The following is a 10,691-nucleotide window of genomic DNA, read 5'->3' as shown; positions in this document are numbered from 1 at the left end:
ATTTCTTCGTATACGGGTGGTAAGAGTTAATCCATTTTACATATTCTTTCATCTCTTCATCATCTTCATCTTCCTCCCCACCAGTCAACACTGCCTCTAAAGCATCACTACTGACCCTTCTTTTCAAAACTGCCTTATTTATCACATCCACACTGTAGCAACTGTCACTAGCCATCGGGTACGTCATTGCTTTGAAGACACTAAACACCACCTCGTCCCCCTCAACTCTGAGTTTCAGCTCTCCCTTTTGCACATCTATTAGAGCTTGTCCTGTTGCTAGGAACGGTCGCCCAAGAATAATTGGGACGTTTGCATCCTCCTCCATGTCTAGCACAATAAAATCTGCAGGGAAAATGAATTTGTCGACCTTCACTAGCACATCTTCAATAATCCCCCTCGGATGAGCCAGTGATCTATCGGCCAACTGTAGTGTAACAGTTGTTGGCTTTGCCTCACCCAAACCTAGTCTTTTGAATACCGATAGAGGCATGAGATTTATGCTGGCTCCTAAATCACATAGTGCATGTTTACACTCAAAGTTACCAATTGTGCATGGGATTGTGAAACTTCCAGGGTCTCTCAACTTCTGTGGAAGCTTCCTCTGCAAAATAGCACTGCACTCTTCGGTCAATGCCACAGTTTCGTAATCCTCCATCTTTCTCTTCTTTGATAAAATATCTTTCATAAATTTAACGTAACTGGGCATCTGCTCTAATGCTTCTGCGAAGGGGATGTTGATATGCAGCCTCTTGAATACCTCTAAGAACTTTGCAAACTGCTTGTCAAGACGGTTCTTTTGGAGTCTCTGTGGATATGGAATTTTTCTGTGATGATCTATAGACACCGGAGGTACCACTTCTCTTGCTGGCGGAATCTCTTTAACCTTCTCTTCACAAGTCTTCTTGTCCTCTTCAGTTGGTGCCTGTTGATCTTGCTTCTGCTCGACGCTCTTTTCCACATTTGTTCCCTCCAACACTGTTCCACTCCTCAAAGTAATCGCCTGACACTGTTCGTTAGGATTCCCTTTTGGATTCACCTCAGTAGTGCTTGGCAAGTTCCCTTGAGCTCGGTTTGCCATAAGCGTAGCCAACTGTCCAATTTGCGTTTCCAAGCTCCGAATTGATGATCTCGTTTCAGTCATAAACTGAGTCAACACATCGGCCTGACCATCTTGCTTTGCTTGCATCTGTTGCGGTGCAGGTCTTACTGGTTGCTGCTGATAAAACCCAGGAGGAGGTCGAGGATACTGCGGTTGATTCTGTTGAAACTGTTGCTGACTGCCCTGCCCAGTTGTCCACGAAAATTTTGGGTGATTCCGCCACCCTGGATTGTAATTCATGGAATATGGGTTGTTGGAAGGTCTTGGGAAGTTCCCTATTGCTTGCACTTGCTCCATAGGCATATTGTTAAAGTCCCTATTCGTGCATTGTTCAAATAAATGAGGCCCCCCACATAACTCACAAATTATCTGCATTTGCATCACTGGAGCCTGAGCATGAATGTTATTCTGCTGTAACTGTTTAGTTAAAGTTGCCACTTGAGCTGACAACATTGAAATGGCATCCAATTCATGCACTCCAGCTACCTTCTTATTGGTTTCTCTTTCTGATGGCCATTGATAGTTATTCATGGCCATTTCCTCCAACAGATCATAAGCTTGGTTGGCGCTTTTACTCATGAACGCTCCTCCAGACGCTGCATCTATGATTGTGCGAGTAGTACCACACAAACCATTGTAAAAAATATGGACTAGCATCCATTTTTCGATTCCATGATGGGGACATTTTCTCAACAGCTCCTTAAACCTCTCCCACGCATCATACAACGATTCACTATCTTTTTGGTGAAAATTGTTGATTTCACCTCTATACCTTGCAGACAGCGATGGTGGGAAAAATTTTGCTAAAAATTTTTGAGTCAGCTCCTCCCATGTTGTTATAGAATTGGCTTCCAGAGAAATAAGCCAACTCTTTGCTCGGTCCCTCAATGAAAACGGGAAAAGTCTCAACCTCACTGCATCATTTGTCACTCCATTCATCTTGAATGTGGCGCAGAGCTCTAGGAAATTAGCCAAATGTAAGTTTGGATCTTCCGTTGGCAATCCCCCAAACTGAACTGATGATTGTACCATTTGCAAAATAGCAGGCTTAATTTCAAAATTATTAGCCTCAACCGTTGGAGGTCTAATGCACGACTGTGCCCCCGTTACAGTAGGTAACACATAGTCCCGCAAACTTCTTTGCATTGGTTGCTGAACTGGTGCAACTCCTATTCCTCCAACATTATCCGCTGCTATCCCAGCATTTCTATTCTCATCGTTACCATGGGCAATGTTGTCGACCCCTCCGTTACCTCTGTTCTGAGCCATTTTTTCTACCCTTTTCTATTTCCGATTTCTTCTACAGGTTTTCTCAATTTCCGGATCAACAGGCACCCTTGACTCAGACCCCTGTCGTCGCATAAACTATATGAGTACCTGAAATCACAAAGTGCAACAGAAAACTAGAATGAGAATGGTAAGAAAGGTAACCAAATTAGAAAAAGAATTATTTTCTTGATATTAGTAAAAACAGTCCCCGGCAACGGCGCCAAAAACTTGTTGTGTAAAATCGATACGCAAGTGCACGTAATCGTAACAAGTAATAAAGAGTAAGTGAGATCGTTCCCACGAGGACTGTATACTAAGTACCCAAACTTAATTCCTATTTCTATTTGGCTAACAATAATTGAGTCACAAGAATTTACTAAAATTGTAAAACAAAAATCTAAAATTAACTTCAATAACTGAAAATAAATAACGTTACGAAAATTCAATGGATTAAAAACTAGGGCAATTAATTTCATCAACCATCCTCTTTAATTTTCCTTAACACAAAGCTTACTATTCAATTCTTCTCTTGTGATAGTAGGTCAACAATAATAACTTATATTCGTACTAGGATATATAAGTCTCAATCTTATGCAAATTTTCTACATCTCTGTGATAAATAAACATAAGATAGGCATTAAGATTAACAACCCTAAAACTACACAGACCACACAGGTACTCTCGTCCTAATATGAAATCTATGTTTATTCAATTATAGTATATTCAATTCTCACTTCTCAGATTTCGAATCAAAATCATATATTTCATGTTAATGGTGATCAATCATTCACAAGCATTAGGTTCGAATTGAATAAATCACAAGATAAAATTGAAATCATAAAACTTGCATTAATTTAAAATAAAGGTTCAGGAGAATCCATTAACACCCTAGAAAATTAGTTTAGTTCATGATCAAATCCATAATAACCATAGAAGAAATAAAAAGCATCCAAAATACAGAAATTCAAAGTAGAAAAGAAGAAAACTGTGATGAATTCTTCAATTCCGCTTGCAATCCTCTACAATGTGCCTTCAGCCGTCTCCTTAGGTTAATCCCCCAAAAACGTCATTAAGAAAGCTTTTATAATCCCTAATTAATTATGTGCGAAAGGACAAAATTGCCCTTGAAAAATGCCCTAACTTCGGCTTCCGTACGGACTGGCGCCGCGGCTTCACTTGATAGAGCCGCGGCTCAAGTGCAATTCGCGATCTTGGTTCCTCTCTGACTTCAAGCAGCGCCGCGGCCCCAACTGATAGAGCCGCGGCTCAAATTGCCTTTTAACTGTTGCCTTCTCTGTAACTCTCAGGGCCGCGGCGCTAGTGCATAGAGCTGCGGCTCAAATTGCATTTTTTTACCAAATCTTCAATTTGACCCCCGATTTCACTAACTTCCATCCCTTAGCCCGTTTAACACATTCTCTTCAAGAATTAAGCAATTTTTCTTCAATTTCAAACTTTTTCCTTTATAACCACACTAAATCCTGAAAACACAATAAACACCGGCATAATATCGCACAAAACCAAATAAAAGATTAAAATTGCATCTTAAAACACGCCATAAAAACATACCAAAACTTGTCCTAACACCTCACTCTCGAAAGCTAGGGAGAAAGAAGTATGACCTGTCGACGTTCGATGTGAGGTCCGGTATGCCCACAACACCTGGGGGAGCTGTTCTGGCCAGAATCCCTTGGCTTCGTCCAGTCTTTTCTTAAGGCTCGCCTTAAGCATTTTATTGACGGCCTCGACCTGCCCATTCGCCTGGGGATAGGCCACAGAGGAGAAGCTTTTTACAATGTCGTGCCTCTCACAGAATTCGGTGAAGAGGTCGCTGTCGAATTGCGTTCCATTGTCTGATATGATCTTCTTTGGTAGCCCGAATCGGCAGATAATGCTTTTGACCACGAAGTCGAGGACTCTTTTTGAAGTGATTGTTGCCAGGGGCTCTGCTTTTGCCCACTTGGTGAAGTAGTCGATAGCCACCACTGCATAACAGACTCCTCCCTTTCCAGTAGGGAGGGCACCAACCAAGTCGATTCCCCAGACCGCGAATGGCCACGGGGACGAGAACATTTTCAGCTCGACTGGGGGATCTCGGGCAACTGTGGTGAATCGCTGGAACTTGTCACAATTTTTGACGTAAGAGATCGAGTCCTTTGACAGAGTGGGTCAGTAGTATCCTTGCCTTAAGATCTTCATGGCCAAGCTTTGCCCCCCAGTGTGATCTCCGCAAAAACCTTCCTGCACTTCTTGCAAAATGGTCTTAGCTTTGCCTGGCAGAACACATCATAGGGGGGGTAGAGAGTGTCCACGTCAGTATAATACCCCATCTACCACTGTATACCTTGGAGCCTGGTAAAGTACTCGCCTTGCGTCATTACGCTCTTCCGGCAACTTTCCTGCTGTGAGATATTCGAGGATGGGGGTCATCCAGGTCGGTCCGGCGTCGATCATCTCGACCTCCGCCCCGACTTCTTTTATGCTTGGTTTCTCCAAGAACTCTACCGGTACTAACCCCAAAGTCTCCGTCTCCCCGGAGGTAGCGAGCTTTGCGAGGGCGTCTGCGTTGGCATTCTGCTCCCGAGGTATCTGCTCAATTGAGCCCCGTTCAAATGCAGACAACTCGGCTTTTACCTTGGCCAGGTAAGCAGCCATCTTGGTTCCCCGTGCTTGGTCTTCACCTAGCACTTGGTTTACCACGAGCTGGGAATCGCTGTAACATTGCACGGAGTTGGCCTTCAACTCCTGGGCCACCCTTAGCCCGGCCAGTAAAGCTTCGTATTCAGCCTCATTGTTGGATGCCTTGAATCCAAATCTCAATGCCGAGTGGAATCTATGTCCTTCTGGGGATATCAAAATGATTCCAGCCCCGGAGCCATTCTCGTTAGAAGAGCCATCTACGAAGACCTTCCATGAGGCCTGGACTAAGGAGGCCTGGGGTGAATCTTCCGCAGGATCTTCTCGGAATCTTGTGCATTCTGCCACAAAATCAGCCAGGGCCTGGCTTTTTATTGTAGTTCACAGAGTGGACAAAATCTCGAACTGACTGAGCTCAATAGCCCACTTCAACAGACGTCCCGATGCTTCAGGTTTTTGCAAAACCTGCCTTAAAGGTTAATCGGTTATGACATGTATTGTGTGGGACTGGAAATATGGCCTGAGCTTTCGGGAGGCCGTAATGAGACAGAAAGCCATCTTTTCCATCAACGAATACTGAGACTCAGCTCCGAGAAGCCTCTTGCTGATGTAATAGACTGGCTTCTGAGACCGGTCTTCTTCTCGGACCAATACGGCACTAACTGCATCTTCCATGACAGCTAGGTAAAGGAAAAGAGGCTCTCCTGCCGTTGGTTTGGACAGTACGGGTGGCTTGGCTAAATGTGCTTTCAGGTCGAGGAAGGGACGTTCGCACTCCTCGGTCCATTCGAACTTCTTACTCCCCCGGAGCAGGTTGTAGAATGGCAGACACTTGTCGGTAGATTTAGAGATAAACCGATTAAGGGCTGCCACCCTTCCTGTCAGACCTTGAACGTCCTTTCGTGATCGAGGTGAGGGCAGCTCAAGCAACGACCTGACCTTATCGGGGTTTGCTTTGATTCCATGTTCTTCCCGATCTGGTTGGCAAACATCCTATTTACCAACCTCTAGTAAGTAGCCCCGGCGTTCTTCAACCCGAATAGCATGACTTTGTAACAATAAATGTTAGTTGGGGTCATGAAGCTAGTGTGCTCCTGGTCCGCTAGATTCATGGCGATCTGATTATAGCCCGAGTATGCATCCATAAAGGACATGAGCTCGTGCCCCACCGTGGTTGGTCGATCCTCGGCAAGGGGAAGCAATCTTTGGGGCAAGCCTTGTTCAGATCGGAGAAGTCGATGCAGGTCCGCCATTTCCCGTTGGGCTTCGGGACCAACACAGGATTGGCGACCCAGATCGGGAACTTAGCCTCGCGGATAAAGCCGCACTTTAATAGTCAGGCTACTTCTTCTTCTAGGGCTTCAGCTCAAGTTGTTCCTAGGCGCCTCTGTTTCTGGGACTTCGCAAGCACGCTTTTATCCAAATGGAGGGTGTGCATGATGACGCTCGGACTAATCCCCACCATGTCCTCATGAGACCATGCGAACACGTCTAGGTTCTCCTGTAGGAACTTAATCATCTCTGCCTTCCTTTCGCCACATAGATTTTTCCCGAGCTTTACTATCCGTGAGGGATTCTGTGGATCGACATTTACCTCCTCGAGCTCTTCGATAGCTTGGAGCTCAGATTATCCTCACCTATTCTGGGGTCGATATCATCCCCTAAGATGATATTTTCCCCTTCGGTGCTTTGAGGTTTTTCAATCTCAGGACTAGGCACGAGTTCCTGAGATTCCTCATTTCCACCTTGGACGGTCATCGTTAACTGCCCGGGTTTTAATTTTCTCTTCATAGAAATGTTGTAGCATTCCCTGGCAGCAAGTTGATCGCCATGGACCGTGCATATCCCCGTGGAAGAGGGTAATTTTAGCGCGAAGTGGCGGATGGAGGTAATGGCTTCAAACGCTATTAGTGTAGGTCAACCCAAAATGGCATTGTACGCGGCGGGACAATCGATGACCACAAACTCAAGGAGTTTCGAGACTGTCCGAGGTCCCTCTCCCGAGGTGATCACCAGCTCGATCGTTCCTATTGTCGTCGATCCTTCTCCAGAGAATTCGTAAAGCATCATGGAGGTGGCTATCAGCTATGTGACAGACAAACCCATCTTTTCCAGCGTGGACCAGAACAGTAGGTTTACCGAGCTCCCATTATCGGCCAGCACTCTCCTAACCCTCCGATTAGCGAGCTGGACGGCTACGACCAGAGGGTCGTTATGAGGGAACTAGACATGGCTGGCATCTTCTTCAGTAAATATGATTGGTTGACTCTCTAATCGTTGCTGCTTTGGTAGATGCTGCTCAGGGACGAACTCCACTCCATTATGAGCCTTAAGTTCATTGACGTATCTCTTTTGGGCACCTCTGCTCGTTCCAGCCAGATGGGGACCTCCAGAGATCGTGGAGATCTCTCCTCCTATCATGGGAGGAGGGACATCCTGATCTACCCGAGACCCGAGCTGACTGACCGGGACTTCCGGAGCTGGATGGCCTGCGGGAACTCTATTCCGCGCATACTTAGCCATGGGTCCGACTTTGATGAGAGTTTCAATCTCATCCTTCAGGTGTCTACAATCATCGGTATTGTGGCCAATGTCGTTGTGGAACCGACAAAACTTGGAAGGGTCTCGCTTACCCTTCTGGTGCTTTAACGGTTCCGGCTTCTTCCAGGGGAGGCGAACAGAATTTGCTAGGAAGATGTTCTCGCTAGAGTGGGTGAGCTCGGTATAAGTCGCGTAGACCGGCTTAAATTTTTCTACGGACTTGTTCTTCTTTGGGCCGTTCTGGTTGCCCTCGCTGCTCCCCTTTCTCTTGCCTCCACCAAACTGGTTATTCTGTGTAATGGTTTGGGTCGCTGCAACGACCTCCGTTCCTACTCCAGCGGGCTGTTCAAGGGCCTGGCTGGTTCCCGCAACTGAGGCTCGTGCCTCCTCCAAGTTGATCTATCCCTGGGCCCTATTTAGGAATTCATTTACGGTGCTGACTCCCTTCCTTTGTATTTCTTCCCAGAGTCCTCCGACGACGAGGATCCCAGTCCTCAAAGCCATGAGCTTGGAGCTGTCATCTGCGTCTCTGGCTCGAGCAGCGACGTTCGCGAATCTGCTCAGGTAAGCCTTCAAAGGCTCGTCGGGTTGTTGCCTTGAGTTTGCCAGGGTATTGGCCTTGACACGGGCATCCTGGGAAGCTCGGAATGCTCTCTTGAAGTCAGCAGAGAAAGCTTTCCACGAGCTGATTGACTGCTTCTTACTCTGTTTGAACCATTGTCTGGCCAGCCCAGTTAAGGTGGAAGGAAATATTAGACATCTCAGCTCGAGACCAATGTTTTGGGCCATCATCAAGGTATTGAACATACCCAGATGATCTGACGGGTCCCCGTCTCCGTTAAACTTGGACAAGTGAGGCATACGGAAACCAGGTGGATACGCCGTTGCTACTATGCTGGGAGCGAAGAGCTCAAGTTCGTCCCCTGAATCATATTCATCTTTTTCTTTTTCTGATAGGAGCTTCCTCATCAACTCCTCCATCTGAGCCAAATGCTCAAGGGTTTTGTCCTGACTTCCTTGGTTATTCCGGGGCTGTTCAACAGCACCAGATCCATTGTATGCGTTCGGCGGGTTATTGTCTCTCCTATCTTGAGATAGGTTATATAGGACGTTCCCACTGTCGCGTACTTCGGACAGGTCTTCCCTTTTGCGAGCGCGGCTGCCGTTTCCAACCGGGTCTCCCCTTCGAGAGTTTAGGTGATCTCGGAGGTCGTCCCTAAGGGCGGCCTGAGGACTTTGCACCGAGATCAAGCGCTGGCGCAGGTCTCCGCCAGATAAATCACTTCGGCGGCTTCCGGTCCAATAGCTTCCATTTGAGAAGCTCGGGGCCCGCTGCTGAGGACGAGGATCCGGGACTTCTCTAGGCGCCCGGCTACGATGGGAAGGTCCGGCAGAAGGAGGATTCCTCCTGCTGCTCCCATGAGCCAGAATGTCTCAGACTGGCAGGGGAGGAGACGGGTATCTTATTGGTGAAGGAGGATACCTGACCGGGGATGCGATCCTAGTCCCGTCAGGGCGGATCAAGTTAGGTCGTGGCCGCTTCGCTCTACCATTCTCCGCGTCCTGCGCTCGACGGTCCGAGCGGGGTGCAGGACGACTGGTCGGGGCGGGCTGTCGCTGTGAGCCCTCCCCGGACCTCCTTCGCGAGCTCCCTCAAGTCCTCCTGGGCGCGCTCGAGGGCAGAAGTGAGCTAGGAGTTAAGGTCCGGACCGATCGGCTGTACTGTTGTTCGGCCCTAGGTAGTTCCTCAAAAGTGGTTTCCCGGTGGTGCGATGTGGGAGTAGAGTTTGATGTCGGGGGTTTGACTGACTGGCTGGGCCTGGACCGATTAGCCCAGCGGGACTTATGAGTCTCGCCTTGCCTATTTTCGACGTTAGCGTCGGTTGTAAGAGGGGGTAGTCGGGCCAAAACCTCTTGAATCTGCTGGTTAGCTTTCGCCAGTTGACTTCTCAGCTGAGCATTTTCCATTTCTATTGTTGTGTAAAAATCTGGGTTCTGATTGGGCGGCCGGGGAGCCGAACTTCCAGTGTCATCTTGGCCTATTGGCTGCTTGCCCGGCCACTGCTGAACCTCAAGGTTCTGATCATCGGAAATGGCAGCATGATGGGCCTCCTGCCCATCACGTTGGTCCGCCTCGTTACCATGTCTTGAGCGAGTGACTACCATGGTTGGGTATTTGCGATATCACCAATCTAACAGCCTCTCAATGAAAGCACCAAACTGTTGACGCGGTTTGATAACTCTACAAAATAGAGTTATTTTACCACTTTTTATGTGCTAATTGTTGCTTAATTCTTGAGTTTTTAATTGATTTATTAAGTTTTTAAGTAATTTTAAATTTATTAGTCTTATTTTGATTTTATAGATTTTTGTGTGTTTTTATAGTCATTTTGTTATAATATGTTGTAGTTTAATTATTTGAAATTTATATTGTTAAGTTAGGAATAAAAAGATGCAATTTTGAGCTTAAATGTTCAAGTAAATTAAGTTTTAATTAATATTTTCATGGAACTTATGTTGTATATTTTATTATTGAAAATATTTTATTTTAATTTAATTTATGTTTATTTTTGTAGAGAAGTTGTGTATGTTTTTGCTCTTGAAAAAGCAAGAAAAATGATAGAATTATGGCAATTTTGAAGAGAAAAGAAAAAAAATGGCACATGCTCCTTCCCAGTCGTTGGGCCTTCATCCAAAGCCCAGGCCCATGCTCAATCCACCCATCAGAAGCTCACCAAGACTACCAATTCACCCTTCAGCATACTCCTTCAGCAATCACGTATGATGCTCCTTCCCAACCACCTGATGCATGCACTCACCACCAAGTCTTCCTCTTCAATTGTATGCGTCATGCCAACTCCATCCAAGCCTCCATGCTTCAGCCTAGGCCCACTTGGCCCATAAAGCCCAGCCGAAATCATGCCTGTCCCAGCCACCAAAATGGCTGCCATTTTGGTTTATTCTTGAGCCCAACAAATGCCAATGTTCCCTTGTCCCACAATTGCCAAAAATGCCAACTTTTTACCCTACTTTCTACACATTTTACCCCAAAACATCATTATTACACCTTATATTTTACCTCTATTTACTATATTATAATTAATTAAATTAATTTAAATTGATTATTTTAATACCTCATTTTGGC

General features: G+C 46.2%; 1 non-coding gene across 1 annotated transcript; it reads left to right on the top strand.

The window, feature by feature from the left end:
• The first annotated feature begins 1,766 nt into the window (after positions 1–1,766).
• On the top strand, positions 1,767–1,873 carry LOC133802823 (small nucleolar RNA R71). Its single transcript, XR_009877569.1, has one exon. It is a non-coding gene; the product is annotated as a small nucleolar RNA R71 (small nucleolar RNA).
• The last annotated feature ends 8,818 nt before the right edge of the window (positions 1,874–10,691 follow it).

The sequence above is a fragment of the Humulus lupulus genome, chromosome 9, assembly GCF_963169125.1.
Source record: "Humulus lupulus chromosome 9, drHumLupu1.1, whole genome shotgun sequence".
NCBI lineage: Eukaryota > Viridiplantae > Streptophyta > Magnoliopsida > Rosales > Cannabaceae > Humulus > Humulus lupulus.
The sequence above is the reverse complement of the archived record's forward strand: the minus strand, read 5'-3'. Positions and strand labels throughout refer to the sequence as shown.